Below are 22,121 nucleotides of genomic sequence, written 5' to 3' on the forward strand. Positions count from 1 at the left end.
GGACCTCCTGAGGATCTCACACGCTGCTGAAAAGGCCTTACGATGAGGTTTGCTGCAGGCAACAGGAAGCATTCTGTATGGCATTCTGTCCTTGAGATCTGGACAGTGAGGTACTTGCTGTCCAGCCCCTGAGTTTCCCAGGCCTGAATGTAACACTGTGCAAGCCTCACACACAGGGATCTTTCTTAACCCCTACAGAATGCCCACTGGAAGGAGGCAAACACTCCCGACGAGGAAAACATCCTATCCATGAGAGTGGGGAGCTGGTGGGGGAGGAAAAAGAAACACCAAACATTTCAGGAAATAAATCACATCTGTGCCCAGCATCCTCCCCCAGCAAGCACAGCACACATCCGATCTGCCAGGCTCGGCACCTCTGAGAAAAGGACTTTGTCAGGCGCAGCCACATGCCTGACCTCTCGGGCGCCCGCTGGCCCTCTTTATCTCCAGCAGCCGAGCCCGGAGCTCAGAGGGCAGGCCAGCCCTGGCTGAGAGTCAGGAGCGGTGGAGCTGGGCTTGGTGTTTATGTCTGATCCAGACAACTGGGGGTTTATGACGATTTACTGACGCAAGAGCTCCCCGAAGCCGCATGCCAGAAATTAATCAAGGGAGGAGGAATTCTTTTTAAGAAACCACTTGGCTGCTGCGAACCTGCCTGAAAGGCTGGGAGTGTAAGCTGAGCTCCTTCCTCCAGGCCCAGGCCACCAGGCAGCGGCAGCACACCCAGGACCCACAGGCAGAGCCCAGGGCCAACTCCTGGCCCCAGATGGAGGCAGGCGGCATGGAAGGTCCTGCAATGCCAACCCCCTACATCCCCCCCAGTGCAGCTACCTCCCCACCAGCCAATCCTGGGCCAGTCCACTCCCAGAAGGACTCAGAAGGGGTCCATGGGGACCCCACCAGCTGTGCAGACCCCAAAGGCGGGTCCTCCTATTGGAATGACAGGAACCCTCTGTTATCTGCTAGTAAAATTCCTTTCTCAGGAGTTGAGTTTTATGGTTTACAATCACTCATCACCAAAAGAGAAAAAAAAGGAAAATATGCAAGTTTGATTCTGCCCCGTCATCTCAGTGAGACAGGCGCAGCCTCTGTAGCAGCAGCTTGGGTTGGGAGGGCAGGGGCCAGGGAGGGCCAGCAGCTCCTCTCCAGCTTCCTGTGCACCCCTCCTCCCACCGAGGCACCGCTCCTCCTCACTCCCCCATTCCTGCTCCGCCTGTGCCCTGGGCAGCAGCATCAAGCGGGGGTGCTGCCAGACTGCCAGGTGCTGTCGGCTGGGGGAGGGAAGCTGGCATCACACGGACACCCGTGCTCCATTTGTTTTGTGATCTGATGTCCAAGTTATTCTGAAATTACAAACACTGAAGGACACAGGTTATTTATATTTATCAAAAAGGGCATGAGTCTGACAAGGTTGACTAAACTAAACCTTGCCAGACACTCAGGGCCTGGCCTGGGCTACAGAGGGTTCTGGATCCCAAGAGGAGGACAGCAGCTGACATCTCTGGGCAGGAGCAGGCACTGGGCTCCATGCCTGCCTCACTTGATTCTCACGACAACCCTATAAGGTGAAGTCTCTTAGGAGCCCCATTTCTCAGAGAAGGGAGCAGAAGCCTAGTGGGAGGCTGCCACGGTCACACAGAGGGGCCTGGATCAGCGGCCACAGAGCTAATGGCTGAAGGCAGCACGCAGGCCGGGTGCAGCTGCCTGGAGAGCCACGGGAGAGCCAGAGGGACACTGGGAGTGGTGCCAAGTGGCCCCACTGCCAGCTTTCCACAGGAGCACCAGAAAGGGGAGGTCCACCCAGGCCCTAGGAGGACCCTGTGCCAAAGGAAGAGATGCCTTGCAGGAGACCCCACAAGGGAGTGGCAGCTGCTAACCCTGCCTGGTTCCAAAGGCCTAAGCGAGCGCCCCTGGGGACTGCAGCCGGCAACCTGGCAAGCAGGACTGCAAGAGGGCAACAGGAAGGAGTGTGGCTCACCCAGGACACCCAAACTCCGGCCCCACCGAACACTGGTCTGGGTTTCCGCTCCAAGAAGCTCTTCTCTACCAACACTGAACAGGCTGTCGGTGACCCGGCACAGTGGCTGAAGGCAGCCACGTGGCAGAAGTGGCACAGGCCAGCCAACCTTCACACTGTTTTCTCATCTCGGAGGAGGATGCTGATTCTGACAAACAAAATAACTGCTTCTCCATAATGCTGATACCCTGGTCACGAAGCCTGGCCTTCTACAGGAAGAAAAATCGCTGGCTTCCTTACTAGGCTATCTGTAATTCAATGTGTCAATACAAGTATATTTACCTTTAAACGTTTTAAGTGAGCAATTTTACTGAATAAAATATACTTTTAAATGTTGTACACTAAACGTGGTATTTGTAACCCAACCACTTTGGTTTAATGTAGCAAAAGAGATCTCGCCCTCAGCCTTCTCCATCCCGAAAAGGCCACTGAAGAAGACAGGCTGTGCTGCCATCACAGCCCCACATGCCACGCTCCTGACATACTGACCTGCTGCCCTGTGCGTGCGCATTCCCAACCTGTCTGGCCTTGGCTGCCCGAAATGCAGGGTGGGAAGGAAGGCAGATATCCCTGAATACAGCCCAGACGACATAGTGAGACCCAGAGCGGCTAAGTGAGGCTCTCAGCCTGCCTAGGAGGCACTCGGGGCTGACAGGTCATTGAAGCAAAGCGCAGCCAGCACCATCGTGACATTGATGGTACAAAACGCAACGTCCTGCACTTGATTCCTCAAGCTAAATCCAGAATTAATTCTTCCTTCATATGCGAGAGGAAAACGGTAAAAGCCATGAGAAGGAGGCGGGGTGGGGGAGGGAAGACAAGCAGGAAGGGGTGGGGTGGTCCTGCCCACTGCATTTCTGGTCAGGGAGATTTTAGAGCATTTATAAGGTGCGACATAAATCACCTCATAAAATATCTGAATAAAAGTGCTATAAGAGCTGCTCAAGGCTGCAGATATATTTCAGTCCACTTTAAAATATGCCCAGCAGTTATTTTACTGCAACATAAAGATGAATGCAAGCCTGGAAAGCAACCTGGGACTCATGAACTAAGCCGCCCAGATAGTGAGTTCTATGGGGGAAACCTTCAGGAAGCACCCACAGGGGCCAGGTGAGCGAACTGCAATGACCCATCGCCACGGCTGCACTGGACCCACCATGCGGGGACTGACAAGTAAACCTCAGCTTCCTCTCTGGGCTGCAGGAGGCCAGGTTCTCCCATACTAACCCTCCAGCCAGGAACACGGAGGACAGGATGCAATCTAAAACATGGGGATGCACGAGGAGCCCAGGCCTGGGAGAGAAGGGAGGTGGAAAGAGGGCACACTCGGCCCATGTTTCCTCTCGAGGCTGAGGAGCGGAGCAGCACCGGACGGTTCGGACCTTGGGAAACGAACGTCAGACTGAGCATGGGGGTGAGGAGAGCCCTGTGCCAGGAGCGAGGGCAACGCGGACCCGACCAGTCCTCACAGAATCCTCCGTCAGACTTGAGCGTAAGAAGGGATACAAGAGGGAAGGGTGGACATTTCACAGTAGCAAAAAGGCAGTTATTCCAACAAGAATGCATAAAATTCTAAATCTGCCTAGGCTTAAAATAGCTTCAAAATAAATAAAAGCTAAACCTGACAGAGCTAAAAAGAGAAACAATGCCAATCCAAGATTACATTAGGGGATTTTAATATTCCATTCCCACTATCTGAGAGAAAAGCAGACAATAAAATTAGTAAAGATAACAGGAGATCTGAGCACAATGATTAATTTGATTAAATGGACACGTAGAACCAGCAAATTTCCACGGCTGACTTCTTATCTTCAAGTATACATAAAATGTTGACAAAATTGACCATATAATCAATAAAGCAAAATTCAAAGAATTTCTAAAAACTGAAATTACATGAGTGACCACAGTAAAATTAAACTAGAAATCAATAACAAAATGAAAGCAAAATACTAGCAAATCCATAAAGCATTGTAATTAAGAAATATATTGCTAATTAACACGAGTCAAAAAGAGAAACGGGATTATATTCTAAACCAAATTATAATTAAAATGACATTAAAAAGCTCACATAATCTAGCGAAAGCCATACATAGGTGGAAATTTACAGTTTTAAGCAAGTGTATTACAGAAGAAAGTCTGAAAAAAAAATCAATGATCTAAATATTTACCTTAATCAGTAAAAACAACAACCCCAGCAAATTAAATCCCAAAAACAAAAATAAATAATAGCAATAACAGCAGAAATGTATTTAATTCAATTTAAAAAAAAATCAAGAAAACCAAACGTGGTTCTTTATTAATATAATAAATCAGCTCCTAGCAAGTCCAATGAAGGAAAAATGAGAGAATAAACAATATCAGGAATTTAAAAGGGGATGACGCTACAAATCCTACAGTCATTACAAAGATAATGAGAAGGTATTTAAACAACTTTATTTTAATACATCTGAAAATGCAGATGGAATGTAAAAAATTCCAAGAAAAACTAAACACAAAAAAACTGACACAAGAAAATCTTAAAAATCTAAATAGTCCTACATGAGTTGCAGGTATAATTTACAAATCTTTCCACAAAGAAAACTCCAAGATAGGTTCATAAGCAAATCCATCCCAACTTAAGAAAGAAATAGCATCCTTCCTACATAAACGCTTCAAGAGAATCAAACGAGTCAGCAAACTATGGCCCACGAACCAAGTACAATCTGTGGCTTGATTTTATACAACCTGAAAAATAAGATGGGATTTTACATTAAGTGGTAGAGAGAGAGAGAGAGAGAGAGAGAGAGAGGAAAGAGAGAGAAACATGAAATAGATACCATATGTGGTCCACAAAGCATGAATTATTTACTGATTCTCTACAGAAAAATTTTGGCAATCCTAGGAATAGAAAAAGAAAGCAACTTCACATTTTAAGAGGTTAGTATAACTTTAATATTAAAATGTGACAAAGCATTTTTAAAAAAAAGCACATGTAAATCTCATTAAACTGACTATAAGCAATGTAAATTCAACAGTATATAAAAACAATAAAACATTATAATAATTATTACAGAAGTGTAAGGTTGACTTAACATTCAAGTCAATCAGAAAATTCATCACAATAAAGAAAAAAACATAAGATTATTAACAGATGCAGAAAAAGTATAATATATTCAGTTGAACCAAATGAAAATACCATTTTTATAGACTGAAAATGATCAAATATGTGCAATTTCACATGACTCCATCAAATATTTTAACACCTGCTTATGAGAAAAACTCAGCAAACTAAGAACAAAAGTAAACTGCATTAATCTCATAGACTACACAGAACTTATAGCAAATTTTATATGTAATGATGAAATACCAAAAGTTTTTCTCTTGATATTGGAATAAGACATAGATGCCTACTATTACCAATGAGTGACATAGATGTCTACTATTACTATTTGACTGAAGGTCCTAGGCAGTGCAGCAAAGCAAGAAAGACATAAAAGGTTTAAAAATTAGCAAAGAAAAAATGAAAACATTCACCATCCATAGACAATATGCATTAAAAACCCAAAAGAATATACAGATGACTAGTATAATAATAAACACTGTGCAAGGTATCTGGAGACACGAAAAACATACAAAAAGTAATTGTGCTTCTAAACATCATTACAAAAATAAAATTTTAAAAACAAAATAGCATAACCCCCCAACTCACCAAAAACCTAGAAGTAAATCTAACAAAGGAAATAAAAGACCTCTAGGCCAAGCACGGTGGCTCATGCCTGTAATCCCAGCACTTTGGGAGGCTGAGGGCAGACGCATTGCTTGAGGTCAGGAGTTCGAGACCAGCCTGATCAACATGGTGAAGCCCCATCTCTACAAAAAATAGAAAAAACTAGCCAGGCATCGTGGCATGTGCCTGTAATCCCAGGTACTGAGGAGGCTGAGGCAGAAGAACTGCTTGAGCCTGGGAGACGGAGATGGCAGTAAGTTGAGATTGTGCCACTGCACTCCAGTCTGGGCAATAGAGCAAGACTCCATCTCAAAACAAACAAACAAAAAAACAAAAATAAACAAAAAAACTAAGACCTCTATACTGAAAATTACAAAATACGATTGAAAGAAATTACAGATGCTCAAAATAAATAGAAAGATGTAGCATATTCATGGATTAGAAGACTCCTAATAAACTGATTTCATATGCAAATCAATGGATCCTAATTGAGACCACAGCAGATATTCTGTTGAAATTGAAAAGCTTATTTTAAAATTCATATGGAAATGCAAAGGGCTAAAAAGAACAAAGACAAGCTTTGAAAAGTTTTAAAAAGTGGAAAGACCCACATTATTAGATACTAAGGGTAACTGTAAATCTATTAGTTAGTTAAGACAGTGTTGTATTGATACACACATATGCAAATAGACCAATAAACTAGAATAAAGTACAAAAACAGATCCATTTACATAATTTATTTGACTTATGACAAAGTTGCATTGGATAGCAGAGAAGAAAGGATGACTCTTTTAAATAAATACTGTTAGGCCAACTGAATTTCCAAATGGAAAAAGTAACTCTCAATCCCTACCTCACACCATATTTAAAAAAAGAGAGAAATTCCCAGTGGATCATAGATCTAAATGAGTGATAGAACAATGATGTTTCTCAAAAATAATATATAATATCTTCATGAACTTCAAATAGGCATAGATAAAACTATTAAATTGCACTATTAAAATTAAGAACATCTGTTCAGCCAAAAAAAACCATTAAGAAAGGGAAAAGGCTGCACACAGACTGATAGAAAATAGCAACAAACAACAAAAAGCTCACTCATATCCAGTCTATAGAAATAGCTCCTACAACTCAGTAAGAAAAATAAAGACAAACCAATTTCTTAAATGAATAAAAACTTATCTACCAAAGAGGACCTCTAGTTGGTCAATACACATATGAAAAGGTACTCAACATTTTTAAGTAATTTGGGAAATACAAATGAAACTATAATACTTAAAATGAAAAAGAATTGTAATACCATGTATTGGCATGGACAGAGCAACACTCTATAGGTCAGAGTGTAAATTGGTACAATCAATTTGAAGACTGTTTGGCACACATACACCTTATCAAAAGAAATGCATACTTATATGAACCAATTGATATATACAAGAATGTTACAGTAGCATTATACACAATTCCAAACTGGAAAGTACCAAAATGTCATCAGCAATTGAACCAATAAGTAATTTGTGATATGTTCATACAATGAAATATTACACATCCATTAAATGAAGAAACTACTACTATAAGCCACAATATCAACAAATCTAACATATTGTCAAGTGAAATAATCCAGACAATAAAAATAAGTATTATATGATTTATATGATATTCAAAACCAGGAGAAACTCATGTTAGAAGCTAGAGAAGTGGTATCTAAAGGGTGTGAGAGTGAGGGTACAGTAACTGAGAGAGGACGCATACGGGCTTCTGGGTGCTGGGATGTCCCATTTCACGATCAGGTAGCAGTTACAGGCATCTTCCTTTTGGGAGAGTTCATCAAGCTAAGCAGTCATGATTCCTGCACTTTCCTGGATGCCTATGATACTTCAGTTAAAAAGTCCACTTACACATGGGTGCTCTTCAAGGCCATATGTTTATAGTAACAACAATGGAAAGGCTGAAAACAAACTCCCTGTCCACCAACAATGACTTGTTAAGTTAATCTATCACATCCATGCACAACCATAAAAAAATAATCCCCAGAAGAAAAACTATAAAAGCTAGGTGCTAAAGTAACTACAGTATACAACCATTCATGAGCAAACATTAAGCAAAAGAGAGTATCTATAAATGTACTTCATTTTGTGAACTCAAAATTCTTGACGAATTTTATTAAAACTTGAGTAGACAGTAGAGAGAGCTGCCATATACCCTACCGATACCACCCGCACAGTCCCCGCTATTATTAGCATCCTACCTTACTATGGTACGTTAGTCACAACTGGGAACCAATACTGACATTACTGTCATTAACTAAAATTCTAGAGTTTAGGATTTCCTGAAGTTTCCCACTAATGTCTTTTACTCTATTCCAGGATCCATCCAGGATCCCATCCAGGATCCCATCCAGGAATTCCACATCACACTTAGGTGTCACATTTCCCGAGACCCCTTCTGGTGGACAGTTTCTCAGAAGATGCTTGTTTCCGATGACCTTGGCATATCAAATGGGCCTGGCAAGAGTAGACTGTAGGATGCGTGTCTACTGGAATTTGTCTGATGTTTCTCTCATGGTTGGACTGGGGCTATGGGTTACTGAGAGGAAGACCACGGGGTAAAGTGCCACTCTCATCATATGAATTTATTTTTAAACACACTAGAATTAACACACACCCACTCCGCTAAACTGGTTTTACTGAACAGCAGGTTGTCACACAAATGGCTCCAAGGGAGGGAGTGAAGGAAATGTCAAGGCTCGGAGACACTGCTGTCAGGTGCATGTGAGACTCAGCTGTACTCACCGGCAAAATAAACGCTTAGGCTCCAGGAAGGCGGAAAATGTCCACTTTGAGAGAAATTTACACCCTGCATAAGCCACTAACTGGCAGGGGACTCCCACGCCACCCATCTCACCAATACAAGCTCCATTCACAGAAAACCCCACTGCAAGCTGGTTATCGCTGCAAACTTCCTCCCTTAACAGGAAGAAATCAGAACTCAAGGGAGTAAACAAAATGAGGCCTAAATCTGGCAAGCAAGGAAATCAAACACTTCCATCTTAATCACATATCGTAGCGATGAGCAACCGAGTCAGATGGCCACTGCTGGGTTTGACATTTTGTGGCTCTTCCTTTCCTCTGAGCTCCCAACTTGCTTCCAAGAATGAGGATAAATTAACAGCACATCCACATATCTGACCAGAGCCAACTTCTGCTCCCAAACATACGGCGACGGGGGAGACAGGATGCACCCAAAGCGGGCCCTGGCTGTGCGTGACAAAGCTTTCCAGGAACAGAGTGAGCCAGGCAGGACAACGGCTTCGGCTGAGATCTGCAGACTGGGCCCTGGCAGAATAAATGAGCGGACTGGACCCAGTCCAGGCTCGGGACAGGTTACAAATAGCAAGAGAACAAGAAATGCTGGCTTGTTTTTGTACACTGCTATCTCTTGGCGGGTAGAAAGACACAGAAAAAGGGGAGAAAGAGGTGGATCTGGTCTGGAAATCCCAGGAAAGCCAGGCCTCGCAGAAGACAGCTCCCAGCACACCCAAAGCCAGAGAATCTGCGGCCTTGGAGGCGAGGCTCAGCCCCGCCCACCAGCCAGGTGCAGAGGCTGCTCAGAGAGCACAGGCAGGTACTCCAGACAAGCGCAGAGAGACAACTCCACTCCCAGCTGGTTTGGTCCATGCCACCAGCTGGACGTGTTTTATCTCAGTCCCAAAATGCATGGTTTTTAGACCTCCCATGGTACCTCTCTCACAACTCAAAGCCGGTGCAGTGCGTTTCTGGAGGCCTGCGCAGCTTCCTCTCCACCACCTCTCTCACCACCCTCCAATACAACTGGGGCAACGGCAGCCTCTACTCGTTACCCTCTCCTCCCACTCCCCTTCATTCCATCAGTGCCCCAAAATCCCTATTACAGGAGGCCTTGTCTGACCCCTGCAGCAGCCCAGTTATCCCTGAGATTCTCACACTGACCTTCGTCCAAACCCCCTGGTGCAAACATCAAATGACATCTAATAAAACTGACACACTAAAAAACAGCTGCATCTGAGCTCAAAGTTTATTCACGCTGAGCTTTTAAAATCCAAAACTACCATTTGATGTTCAAAATTTAAATATCCACTATGTAAAAGAGGAAAAAATAAATTCCTATTATTTTTCTAAGGGAGTTCTCCAAATCCTCAGCAGCTGCCATGAGATTCCTATGGATTTTTATGTACAAAGTTTAGACTGATAGGACCACAGTATTCAGTGAGATTCTGAGCTCAGTCCATCCAGAAGATTCCATAAGCATCCAAGGCAGAAGTGAGATTCAGCCACTAACCACATTTCAAAAGCCACTGGTGGAAGATTCCGGAGCAGGTATCACACGGGGTCCAGGGCCTCCAGGCTCCCACCCAAGGCAGAGATTCTACCAAAAGCGTAGGTTCGGTTCCCCAGTGGCTGAGTTTTGTTTCCAGAGAGCATGTGTGTAAAACTGACTTGAAAGGTATCCAAATAAACTGTGAAGGCAGAGGTCATCTGTATTTAAGAAACCTATATATTTAGTTTACATAAAAGCAGAAAATACAGAATCTGGCTTTGAAGAAAACAATGGTAAAGATGTTATACTGACAAGTAATTTTAACCAATGTCTCTGAATGAATATACCAACTCAGATACATCAGCTACCTTGTTGCTATCCAGGTGAAGGCCGGCTGCCCTGCCCTACCCTTCCGTCATAAGAGGGTCTGGGCTTTGCCTGTAAACACAGGGCTACCCCATTGCTCACTGTCCCAGTGAAGTCCTCTGCTCTGCCAATTTCCATCAGCTGCAGGGCCAGGTGCCACCAGAAGGCAAAAGCCAAAGCCAAGTATCTTTCTAAAGAAACAGGGCCTGATAACAGGAAGCAACCCTAGCCCCAGGAGGCAATGGGCCCAGCCCGGGTCACCCCTGGGCACAGAGCCACCCCTGGGCAGTGATCTCCAAGCTCCTGCCCCTGCCCACTCCCCAGGTGAAGCCTAAATGCTCTGATCTGGACATGGGTGAGGAGCACTGAAGCCATGCTCTCTCGGGTGATGTGAGCAACTCAACGGAGACCTACATTGTTCTTTTTTTCTTGAAGACAGTACTGAAGTCTGAAATAACATCCCTCAGCAGAGCTCCAGAGCAGAATCATCCCAGAGAACCACACACGTGGCCCAGGGCACCCTGCAATCTCCTGGCTAAGGCATTAAAAACACCATCCCCTTAGAAAATGCAATCCTTGAGGCCACGCCCATGCAAATCAGTCCATCAAATCCACTCATAACAGCATCCATGTAACTTCCAAAGAAACGGAAACACTGATAAACACAAGAAACACCCTTCCCACATGTGATCCTCATGCATCAGGTCTTACAGACACGGAGAGTTCAAGGAAACCGCAGCCAAGAACCAAGAAAGCCACATCCACGCTCAGGCCAGGGCCACTGGGCCTTGTGACCGCTTCCCTCAGCAGAAGTGCTGGCAGTTGAGTAGGGAGACATCAAGATGTCATGACAAAAAGAGGCTGGGGGCCTGAACACAAAGCGAGAAGAGTGGGATGTGTCCCCACCCCAGATACCCTCCTAGTTTCTAACACATTCGGGCCAGGGTGGTCCCTACAGTGGTTGGGGCATGGGGTCCTGCTGGTGCTGCTGCTCCCTCACCCCAGGACACCCCAGCTCTTCCCTGAACCTCAGCTGCAGCAAGCCAGTCACAGAGCAGTGAGCTCAGCTGTTCACACTAGGCTGTGCAAGCATGGACATAGCCCCACCCCTGCCTTCCTGAACCATCGAGAAATTACGTTTTACCAAATCTTACTGAGGACTGGAGAAGAACAAAAATGAACCAAATCACAGACAGATGTAAAAGCAGAGAGACAATTCAACTGTTCTCAGAAGCTAGAGAGGGGCCCCAGTGGGGACAGCCCCACTGAGCTCCAGCCTGCCACCCAAATGCCTGAAGGTGCATCTCCTGAAGGCTGGGCTGCATGGGACAGAGGAGGACCACGGCGGGGTGTCAGCACTTCCGGGCTGGGTCCTCCACCGGTGCTGCTGCTTAGAGATGGCTCGGCACCCTTCCAGCTGTCAGACAGCCTCTGCGTCTTATCATCCCGTTGCAACAGGCTGGACATGGAGACGGACATCATGTCTCAAAAGCAGCCTTTGGAGATGCTCACGTGTATGTTTGCATTCAGAAAAGAACCACCTGCCTTGAATGAAGCATCTGCCTCAAAGCCACAGGGCTCCCCGTGCTGAGGGCCACAGTGAGAGGACACCTGCGCCCTGCAGTCCTCGGCCCAAGCCCACACCCCCTCCAGGCCAGGCACCCTGGCCCCGTCCTGATGCTGCAAGACCAAGGATGAAAAGCCCACCAGAGATAAAGGGCACTGAAGATCTGACTCCCCCGTCAGCAGTCATACCCTAGTCCCTGTCACTCGGAAAACCGGGCTCACTGCAGCACCCACTAAACATCTCTAACAGGACCCTAACCTCCCATCTCCACCATCATCAGAGCCACCGTTACCATCAAGGACTCGGCTTTCAACATGTACAGTGCATCAGGCACTACAAAAACTAAAACTCCTCATCTCTCTGGTTTACCAGTGAGAACCTCTGCTTTCCGTGTCTCCAGTTTCCCTTAGGACCTCCTCAAATGTTCCAAAACTTTTTATCCACTAGTACATCAGAAAGAAAAAATTAACCTTGCCTTCCTCCCTCCCCGATCCTATCACGAAAACAAGGCAGTGCTGTGGAAGCACATGAGAGAGATGTGGGGCGAAGGTTGCCTTTGCTCCTGCACAGCCACATGGAGACCGCAGGCGTTCCGGCAAAGACAGGGCCAGGCAGCACCTCGGCAAGCCTGCGGCAGGAAGGTGTGCGTTGTGCGGTGTCAGACCAGGATGAGAAGACAGGGCTGGGAGAATCAGCCCTAGTTGATTTGGATTCAGTCCATGTGAAAACGAAGAGCATCAAGAATTCTGCATCACACTACCTAACAGGGAGGAAGGAATTCCCGTCAATACGGCCTTACCCTAGATGTGAAGAAGTGAGAAAGGCTTCAGGACAACACACGGAAACCCTAAGTGTACTCAGAACAGACTCCACAGCCTTGCCTGACACTCTGACAGCATTTCACAAACCCTACTGAAACAACAAGTCACTGAGAAACACAGTGCTAATAAACATCCAATTTCTACGTATTTCCTAGGATAACTCAGATATTTAAAAAGGAATATCCTTGGCTATGAATGCAAACTAATTGAAAGAAAACCGTTAGCTCTTATAACGAAACGTATTCTCTTGGCTTTAGCAGCTGCTGTGGTCTGAATGTTGGTGTCCCCCCTGAAATTCATGTACTAAAATGTAATACCCAATGTGATAGTATTAAGAGGTGGGGCCTCTGGGGAGCGATTAAGTTATGGACTCTCAGGAATAGGATTAGTGCCTCTTATTAAAGGCGCTTATTAAAGAGGTTCAAGTGAGACCCCTCACCCCTTCCAACAGGTGAGGATACAGCAAGAAGGCATCATCTATGAAGCAGAGAGCAGCCCTCACCAGACACCAAGTCTGCTAGCACCTTGATCTTGGACTTCCAGCCCCTAGAACTGTGAGCAAGAAATTTCTGTTATTTACATATCATCCACCCTAAAGAATTTGATGATAGCAGGCTGAACGAACGTAGACATCACCTAAACAACCAGATTATGGATGCAATCTTCTAAGAAAATGGTCTAAGCATTTAAAATTTAAAATTTTTTTAAAAACTGGCCCCAATCACAAAACTTCTTTTAGAGAAAAGCTCTGAAGACAATGGCTTCACAATAACAAACCCTGACATCTCAAGTGGATACAAACTCAAAGAGTTAATTTGAACCTTTGAGAATGTAGTTATATACAGAAAAAAAACTCCCCCAGTTAATGACCATCACTAAAAAATGAACATTAAGACACACAGACCAACTTTACCTCATTCTTTATAAATGCTATTTCAAATGGAACAAAAATAAGTACATTTAGGTCATTTATGTATTTTGTAAAAAACAAATACGCTGCAGTAAGTTTTACTACTCCTTTTGAACGTACAGAGTCTTGGTGAAAGCTAGGAAATGATAGTCATCTTGAATACTGTGTCTCAAGGTAAAATCCCAGGAGCTCTACAGCTGCGTGTCAGCACGGAACCCCACTGGGTCCTGAGTCCGGGTTGTAGCACTGAAGGAAAGACAGCAAGGGGACGGGGTGCAGAGATGGAGGAGAGTACAGTGAGGGCTGAGGGAGACGAGGGAGCCTGGGGTCCAGTGCGAACAAAGCCACCATGAGCCAGCCAGGCTCAGGACCCTCACAGACAACCAAGAGCCTGCAGGCCCAGCATCATCTTGGAGGGAAACAGCCGCCTACTCTCTCCAGGGGACTCCCAAAGGCCTGGCCTACGCGCTTCGGTCTCCGAATCAGCTGTGCCTAGCTCCCTGAGAGGCAGAATTTGTCTTTTCTATTTGTATTTGTTTTCCTAAAAAGGGGGACGGAGAGAGAAGCAAACATGAAAATAACGCCCCAAGGCCTCCGTCCCCACCACTGTGTATCACTCCTAAAGGGCCAGCACTCCCAGTGTCTTATTGATTAGGTGGCTGAAAGCAAACCAGTTTAAAAACTCAAGGTCAGATATAATTCAAAAAAGTTTAGGTAGATGCCTCAGTTGATTTTTGTCTTAATTTTAATTTCTTAAAATTAACTGTAATTTTCATTATAATTTTCCCCAAAGTGCCCATTTTTTGCCATGTTCTCATGAAATAAACAAAGGGAAGGATGATAAGTGACCACAACATGAAAGCTTCAGCCCAAATCTCAGAGTTCGCTTGGTTATACCAATCACCCAGTCACTCCTTCAGTCCCAACATTCTAAGGACTGGCAAAGACAGCTCAGAGAAAGTTCACAAAAAGACAGAGGACGGACAGATAAAGTTCCCTGATGGCAAAACCCACGCTCGTCGAAACCAACTGTGATACAAAGCCTGCGTTGCAGGACAGGGCCCCAGACGGCAGGGCCGGACCGGCGGGAGGCCCACCAACCCTTCTCGCAGGGGTGTTTCAGCCTCAGCAACTTTCTGGGGGACAGCCTCCCTTGGCCTCCACATCCCTCAGGGGGCTTCCATGCCCAGCCCATCCCTCTCACGGCATGAACCACAGTGGACCAGGATGCCTGCTGCCCTGCCTGCCCTGGCCAGGGAGCTCACACAAGCAGAGAGGCTCGATGCCTCCGAGGTCCCAGGTGCCCAGCGTTCTGCCGCAGAGAGGCTTGTGCTCCTTGAGGGCAGGTGACCAATTCTAGCAGCGCCAGATTGGCCTCTGATGTGCTGCCCAGCCTCAGCCTACCTAAGCACTCAATAGCAGTAACACTGGTTTCCTCATCTACAAAACAGAAATAACGTGTCCAGCTCATGTCATAGGCTATATGCAAACACAAATGAAGCAGCAGCAAAGCAAACCTCAGAACAAACCTGCTGTTTATTGTGTTCTCTTAAACGCACAGAGGGGTTGACTTGGAGCAAGCAAGTCATCAAGACTGATGTATTATTATGATGAGTTTTGAATACCTATGGTCAAGGAGAGCCAGACCTTTGACAGCAGTAGCTCCTGCCTCACACAGCCTGGCACCCGGAGGCAGCCACGCACCTGCACACCTGTCCACGTGCGACCTGCCCCCACCACCGGGTGCCTCAATCACAGCCTTTCTGTTCCCCGCCAAGCTGTGCTCAATGGTTTCTAATGATTCTCACACCGAGTTTTCTATGTCAAATACATACCAGGAGTTCATTCTTAAATTTCAATATCATTAATCATCCAACATTCAGCATCTCAGAACTCAGAAATTTGCATTTCTACAATAGTGGCTTTGAAAAAGGGACACAAATGCAAATGTTCCACAAACTGTGTAAGAATTTCCAGAGAATTGCCAAAACAAACCATCAATGCTCCATTGACAGTGAATTTTCTGAGCTCTTCAGAATGACTGAGTACTCGTGATTTTTAAAAGACAAAACACAATTTGAGGATCAAAAAAAAAAAGTAGGTTGAAAAATAAGTCCTTGACTACATGATTTCCAGAACAAACCTTGACTGATTAAGATCCCAGATAATGATGGCATGGAGAATCCAGGCTAGTGACAATCTGAGAGCTGCAGACGCCCCGTGCCGGGTGGCTGGGAGGATGCACATTCAGACAGGCGGGGCTGTGCGTCAGAAAACGTACACAAGTATTTTTGAAACCTTTCCTTTAGAAAGCGGAAGCAAGCGGTACATGGGGATCAAAAGCATTTCTCACCCCAACATCAGCCTGAACCATCAAGGCATTTCCGCTGTCCTTCTCTAAAGCATTTCTCACCCCAACATCAGCCTGAACCATCAAGGCATTTCCGCTGTCCTTCTCTAAAGCATTTCTCACCCCAACATCAGCCTGAACCATCAAGGCATTTCCGCTGTCCTTCTCTAAAGCATTTCTCACCCCAACATCAGCCTGAACCATCAAGGCATTTCCGCTGTCCTTTTCTAAAATCTCCAGTTGATGCAGGGCTGGTCTACTCTCCCATGTTCTCATGGCTCAGCCTCACTCCCTCCTACCCAGAATCCCCAGGGCTGCTCATTGCAGGGGCCATGAAGATGCTCTTCTCCAGCTGGCACCAGGCGTGCTCTCAGGCCCTGTCTCCGTGTCCGAGCTCCCCTGGACTCCTGCCAGCTGGCTGCACCTGCTGCCTGCACACCCCCTCCTCCTGGGAGCCCTCTTGGGCCTCCCGCAAAGCCACTCTCAGCTCCCAGGCTTTCTCATTACCTCCTGCCACCCTGTTTCTGAGCAAGGGTCATGCTCAGAATCTGCAACCCACCTGCGACCAGAAGCTCAGAATCAATGTCTTGGGTTAACTGCAGGTCTTCAAAATTCCTTTTCTGCCTCTTAAAACTTTGTAGTATTGCTAGCCGGGTACAATAGGTCATACCTGTAATCCAGCACTTTGGGAGGCCGAGGGGGCAGGATTGCTTGAGTCCAGGAGTTGGGGACCAGCCTGGACAACATGGTGAGACCCAGTCTCTACAAAAAATTTTAAAAGTTAGCTGGGTGTGGTGGCATGCACCTGTGATCCCAGCTACTAGGGAGCCTGAGGCAGGAGGATCACTGAAGCCCAGGAAGCTGAGGCTGCAGTGCATACCACCACACTCTAGCCTGGGCGACAGCAAGACCCTAACACACACACACACACACATCACCACCACACTCCACACACACCACCACCACACTCCACACACATCACCACCACACTCCAGCCTGGGCAACAGCAAGACCCTAACACACACACACACACACATCACCACCACACTCCACACACACCACCACCACACTCCACACACATCACCACCACACTCCAGCCTGGGCGACAGCAAGACCCTAACACACACACACACACACACACACACACACACACACACACACATCACTACACTCCACACACACCACCACCACACTCCACACACATCACCACCACACTCCAGCCTGGGCGACAGCAAGACCCTAACACACACACACACACACACACATCACCACCACACTCCAGCCTGGGCGACAGCAAGACCCTAACACACACACACACACACACACACACACACACACATATCACCACCACACTCCAGCCTGGGCGACAGCAAGACCCTAACACACACACACACACACACATCACCACCACACTCCAGCCTGGGCGACAGCAAGACCCTAACACACACACACACGCATCCAACGCACACCCTGTGCAAAACACAACACTCTCAACCCTGTCTAAAAACACACACACTCCCTGTCTAAAACACACACACCTCCGTCTCACACACATGCACTCACCGTCTCACACACACACACACCCTAACACACACACATACACACCGCCTCAAACACACATCCATCTCACGCACTCACCCAACACATACACACATACACACCCTGCCTAAAACACACACTCTGTCTAAAACACACATACACACACACCTTAACACACACATCCTGTCTAAAACACACACCCATACTTTAACATACAGTCTAAAACACACACACACCCTAACACATACACCACACCCTAAAACACACAAACACACCCTAACACACACACACGCACACAGACCATAATACACACACCCCTGTCTAAAACACATACATACACACCTTAACACACATATATCCTATCTAAATACCCATACCTTAACACACAGTCTAAAACACACACACACCCTAACACACGCATGCACACACAACACACACACCCGTCTAAAACACACACACCCTAACACACACATACCCTCACACACACACACTCTAAAACACACACATACCCTGACACATACACCGTCTAAACACACGCCCTAACACACACACAAACAGCCTGTCTAAAACCACCAGACACACCCTAAAACACACACATATCCTAACACATACACACACAGTGTGTAAAACACACACACCCTAACACACACACCCTGTCTAAAACACACACACACCCTAACACACTGTCTCACACATACCCTAACACACACACCCTATCTAAAACACACACACCCTAACACACACACATCCTATCTCATACACACCCTGTCTAAAACACACACACATAACCTGTCCAAAACACACACACACCCTAACACATACACATTGTGTCTAAAACACAAAACCACCCTAACACACACACACACACACACACACACACACTCTCTGCGGTATTCCTGAAACATTCAACCACTGCAGAGCATTAAATGCCATAAAAATGCATCTTTATGAGATCATTTCTATATTAAAATTGATATTATTTTATATATATTAAAATTATTATATTAAAATATTGGCAGCCACAATGGTTAAAATAAACAGATTCAAGATCAAATAAAGTTAGAGCAGGACATGAGGACTGGAAGCACCCCCAGAGCGAGAGCCTTCTCCCTGGGACTCACAGGATTAACACTTAACAGTGGTTTGAAGCAATTGGATTACCAGGAACTCACTAACCACCAAGTTATTGTTGACAGAGACTTTTTAGCTGCTTTTGTGTAGATGGGGTAGTTCAGACTGAACAGAATATTAAGAAATCATAGAATGGCCCAAATTAAAACACTGATCTTAAATTACACAAGTTTCCCACAACATCCTTTTCTTTATTATTTTTTATTTATTATTTTTTTTGAGACAGAGTCTTGCTCTGTCAGCCAGGCTACAGTGCAGTGGCACAATCTCAGCTCACTGCAACCTTGCCTCCCTGCAACCTTACCTCCCAGATTCAAGCAATTCTCCTGCCTCGGCCTCCCAAGTAGCTGGGACGACAGGTGCGCACCACCATGCCTGGCTAATTGTTGCATTTTTAGCAGAGACGGGGTTTCACCGTGTTAACCAGGCTGGTCATGAACTCCTGACCTCAAATGATCTGCCCACCTCGGCCTCCCAAAGTACCAGGATTACAGGTTTGAGCCACCGTGCCTGGCCACTTATTTTGTCTTGAACTCAACATTATCCGTACCTCGCACCAAGATTCCAGGAGCGAGAGGATGCTCAAATTACTCGCCACTGCCTGCTCGACCAGCTTCCTATCGAGAGCATCATCTGGGTGACACAGACACGTCCCAGCAAATCCACTGCGGGGCTCCTTGACACTGAGAACATTTCTGGGCAAGACTTTCTCTAGGCACAAACGTTCCAGAAGGGAAAGTAAATGACACTGGAGGGACAGGGTAGTGTTAAGTGGGTGGCCAAGTAACAACGTCTGCCTTTGCTGCTGGCCAGTCAAGTGGCCAGTATCCTAAGCCTTAACCACAAGGAAAGACAAAGACAGTTACTTGGGGAACTGTCCTCGGAGGAAAACAAGCGAATGGGAGGGAAAAGGAGCCTTGGCTTGTCCTGCCAGCAGGCCCCTGTAGGCTTCCTGTCCACGCTCCTGGTTTCATGCCGGGGACTAGGCTTCAGGGCAGAGGCTCTGTGCCCTGCATGGCGCATCCCCACAGGGAGGGTGTGGAGGGCTGGCCGGGCAAGGGGTGTAAGGCTCCAGGGCCTCCTTTCAAAGGAGAGCTCTTCCAGGCTAAGTCAATCCAGGTTCTTTCCTCAGGCCGCTCACATCATTAGAAATCGTTATTTAGAGCAATAAAATCCCAACAGTTAAGCAGCTTTGACGTCAGAGAACCAGGGCCTGGCTCTGGCAAAGTTCAGCGGGAACAGCAATAAAACCATAACACAAAACTCACCCAGCAGCAGACGACTTTCACAGAACACAGGGAGAGGAAAGCCATGCACACCACACTAGAAGGGCACTTCATCATCAGGGCAAAGCCAAGTCACACTCCAAATGTGAGAGGGGGCCCACGGGCAGCTGGACTCCCCCAGCCCAGCCTGCCCAGGGAGTGAGGGGCAGCATGGTCACCCACACCAGGTCACACAGGAGCAGAACCCCACGCCAGGTGGGTGGGCAAGGGTGAGCCAGGCAGGCAAGAGTGAGCCGGGTAGGCAGGGCAAAGGACAGGGCCAGCCAGCAGAGGACGGCACAAGAGACGCATGGAGGGAGGGGAGGTACGGCCAGGCAGGCCCCGAGCACCGCGTTGCCCGGTGATGGCAAGGCAGGCCACGACCCGGCTCCTTGGCTGAAGGAAAAGGAACAGCGGTTCCATGGCTGTGCTCCGACACACCTAGAAATTTCCCGCTCAAGACGGCAGACTGAATCCTTCAGTATTAATGATTTCTCTTCTTCCCAAAACCCACTAAAATGATGAAAGACAAGACTGGAAAGCACTTCCAGCAATGCCTGGCAGTGGACAAACAGGTGCCTCAGCTAACAAGAAACGCAGAGGAACTTCCCGAAACTAGAGTGCTCTGGGGATGGAGCTGCCGGGGAAGCCACACCAGCAAGTGGGCCTCGCATGGGAGGGGGGACACAGATCTGTGCAAGCCCCATCCCCGGCCCGAGACGTGGACACAGGCCACTGCGCCACCAGCCAGTGTGTGCGTGTGGTGGCACGCGCAGGTTTTGGCACAAGGGGTCCTGCCGCCCAGGATCCTCTGGGAGGAAGGGCAGACACGTCAGGGAAAGATGATAGTGGACAGGGCAGAGGAGGCAGCCAGCGGACTTCAGGCCCCAGGCAAACCACCCTAGCTGCACCCTCCCCACAGACGGAGAGCAGAGAATGGGCTGGGCGGAGGGGCAGCCCTGCCCTCGCCAGCGCGGCCGGTCTTCAGCCTCCGACCCACTGAGACAGAGAATGGAGAGGTCGTGGGTGGCAACGAGGCGCATACAACCCAACTCACAGGGACAGGACAGGCCCGGGCAGGCCGGTGATCAAACTGAACTGCAGCGGCTGAAATTCCCACAGAAAAGGCCAAACCCAGCACCCTGCGGTTTCCAGAGCTGAGCCTCAAAGAACACAGCCTGAAAAGGTTAGAGACAAGTGGATGGAGAAATATTTGTTAGCCAAAAGAAACCAAGGGTAGAAATACCTCATGAAACACTGTAAGCTCTTGGTCAAAGAAACATTAAACAAAGAGAAATATATTGTATTTTGATAAGAGAGCTGATCTACCAAAAGAACAGTCATTAATTTTTAAGCATTGAAGAAAACATTGAACTATATAAGCAAAAAATGGTTATTAATGTAAAAAGAATATTACAAAACTATAATCACAGTAGAAAAACACACTTTTCCAAGAAATCGGACAGAAAAAAATAAGTAAAGCTATACTGATTTAAATAACGAGTTAATATATAAATAAAATAACATATAAAGCATACGTATCCTCCTACATATAAATAAAATATATATAAATGAGAGAACTTTTTTTTTTGAGACGGAGTCTCGCTCTGTCTCCAGGCTGGAGTACAGTGGCGCCATCTTGGCTCGCTGCAACCTCTGCCTCCTGGGTTCAAGCAATTCTCCCGCCTCAGCCTCCTGGGTAGCTGGGACTACAGGCACGCGCCACCACGCCCAGCTAATTTTTGTATTTTTAGTAGAGACGGGGTTTCACCATGTTAGCCAGGATGGTCTCGATCTCTTGACCTCATGATCCGCCCACCTTGACCTCCCAAAGTGCTGGGATTACAGGTGTGGGCCACCGTGCCCAGCCAAGAACTTTAAATACAATATTGATATATACATATAGCTGTTTTTAGGCTAAAACAAAATCATAAGAGCATACTTTCTCTTCAAATGCCTGCAGAGCACGTACAAATTATGATTATGTGTACACCAAGTCATACAAAAATATGCACCCCCATTAAAATAATCAAGAGAACTCAAACAATAATTTTCCCCTCGCACACTGACAAAAATGAAAGAGACTGAACCTGCCCAGTGCTGGTACAGCACAAACGAAAAACATGCATCCTCTTACACTGGAATTAGGAAGATCA

The 22,121-nt window shown here is 46.6% G+C and overlaps 1 protein-coding gene across 15 annotated transcripts in view; it reads right to left on the reverse strand.

Moving 5' to 3' along the window:
* The window catches only part of HDAC4 (histone deacetylase 4), a 352,953-nt gene that overhangs the window by 279,731 nt on the left and 51,101 nt on the right, over positions 1-22,121 (reverse strand). The window lies entirely within an intron of this gene.

This window comes from Macaca mulatta, chromosome 12 (genome assembly GCF_049350105.2).
Source record: "Macaca mulatta isolate MMU2019108-1 chromosome 12, T2T-MMU8v2.0, whole genome shotgun sequence".
NCBI classification, from domain to species: domain Eukaryota; kingdom Metazoa; phylum Chordata; class Mammalia; order Primates; family Cercopithecidae; genus Macaca; species Macaca mulatta.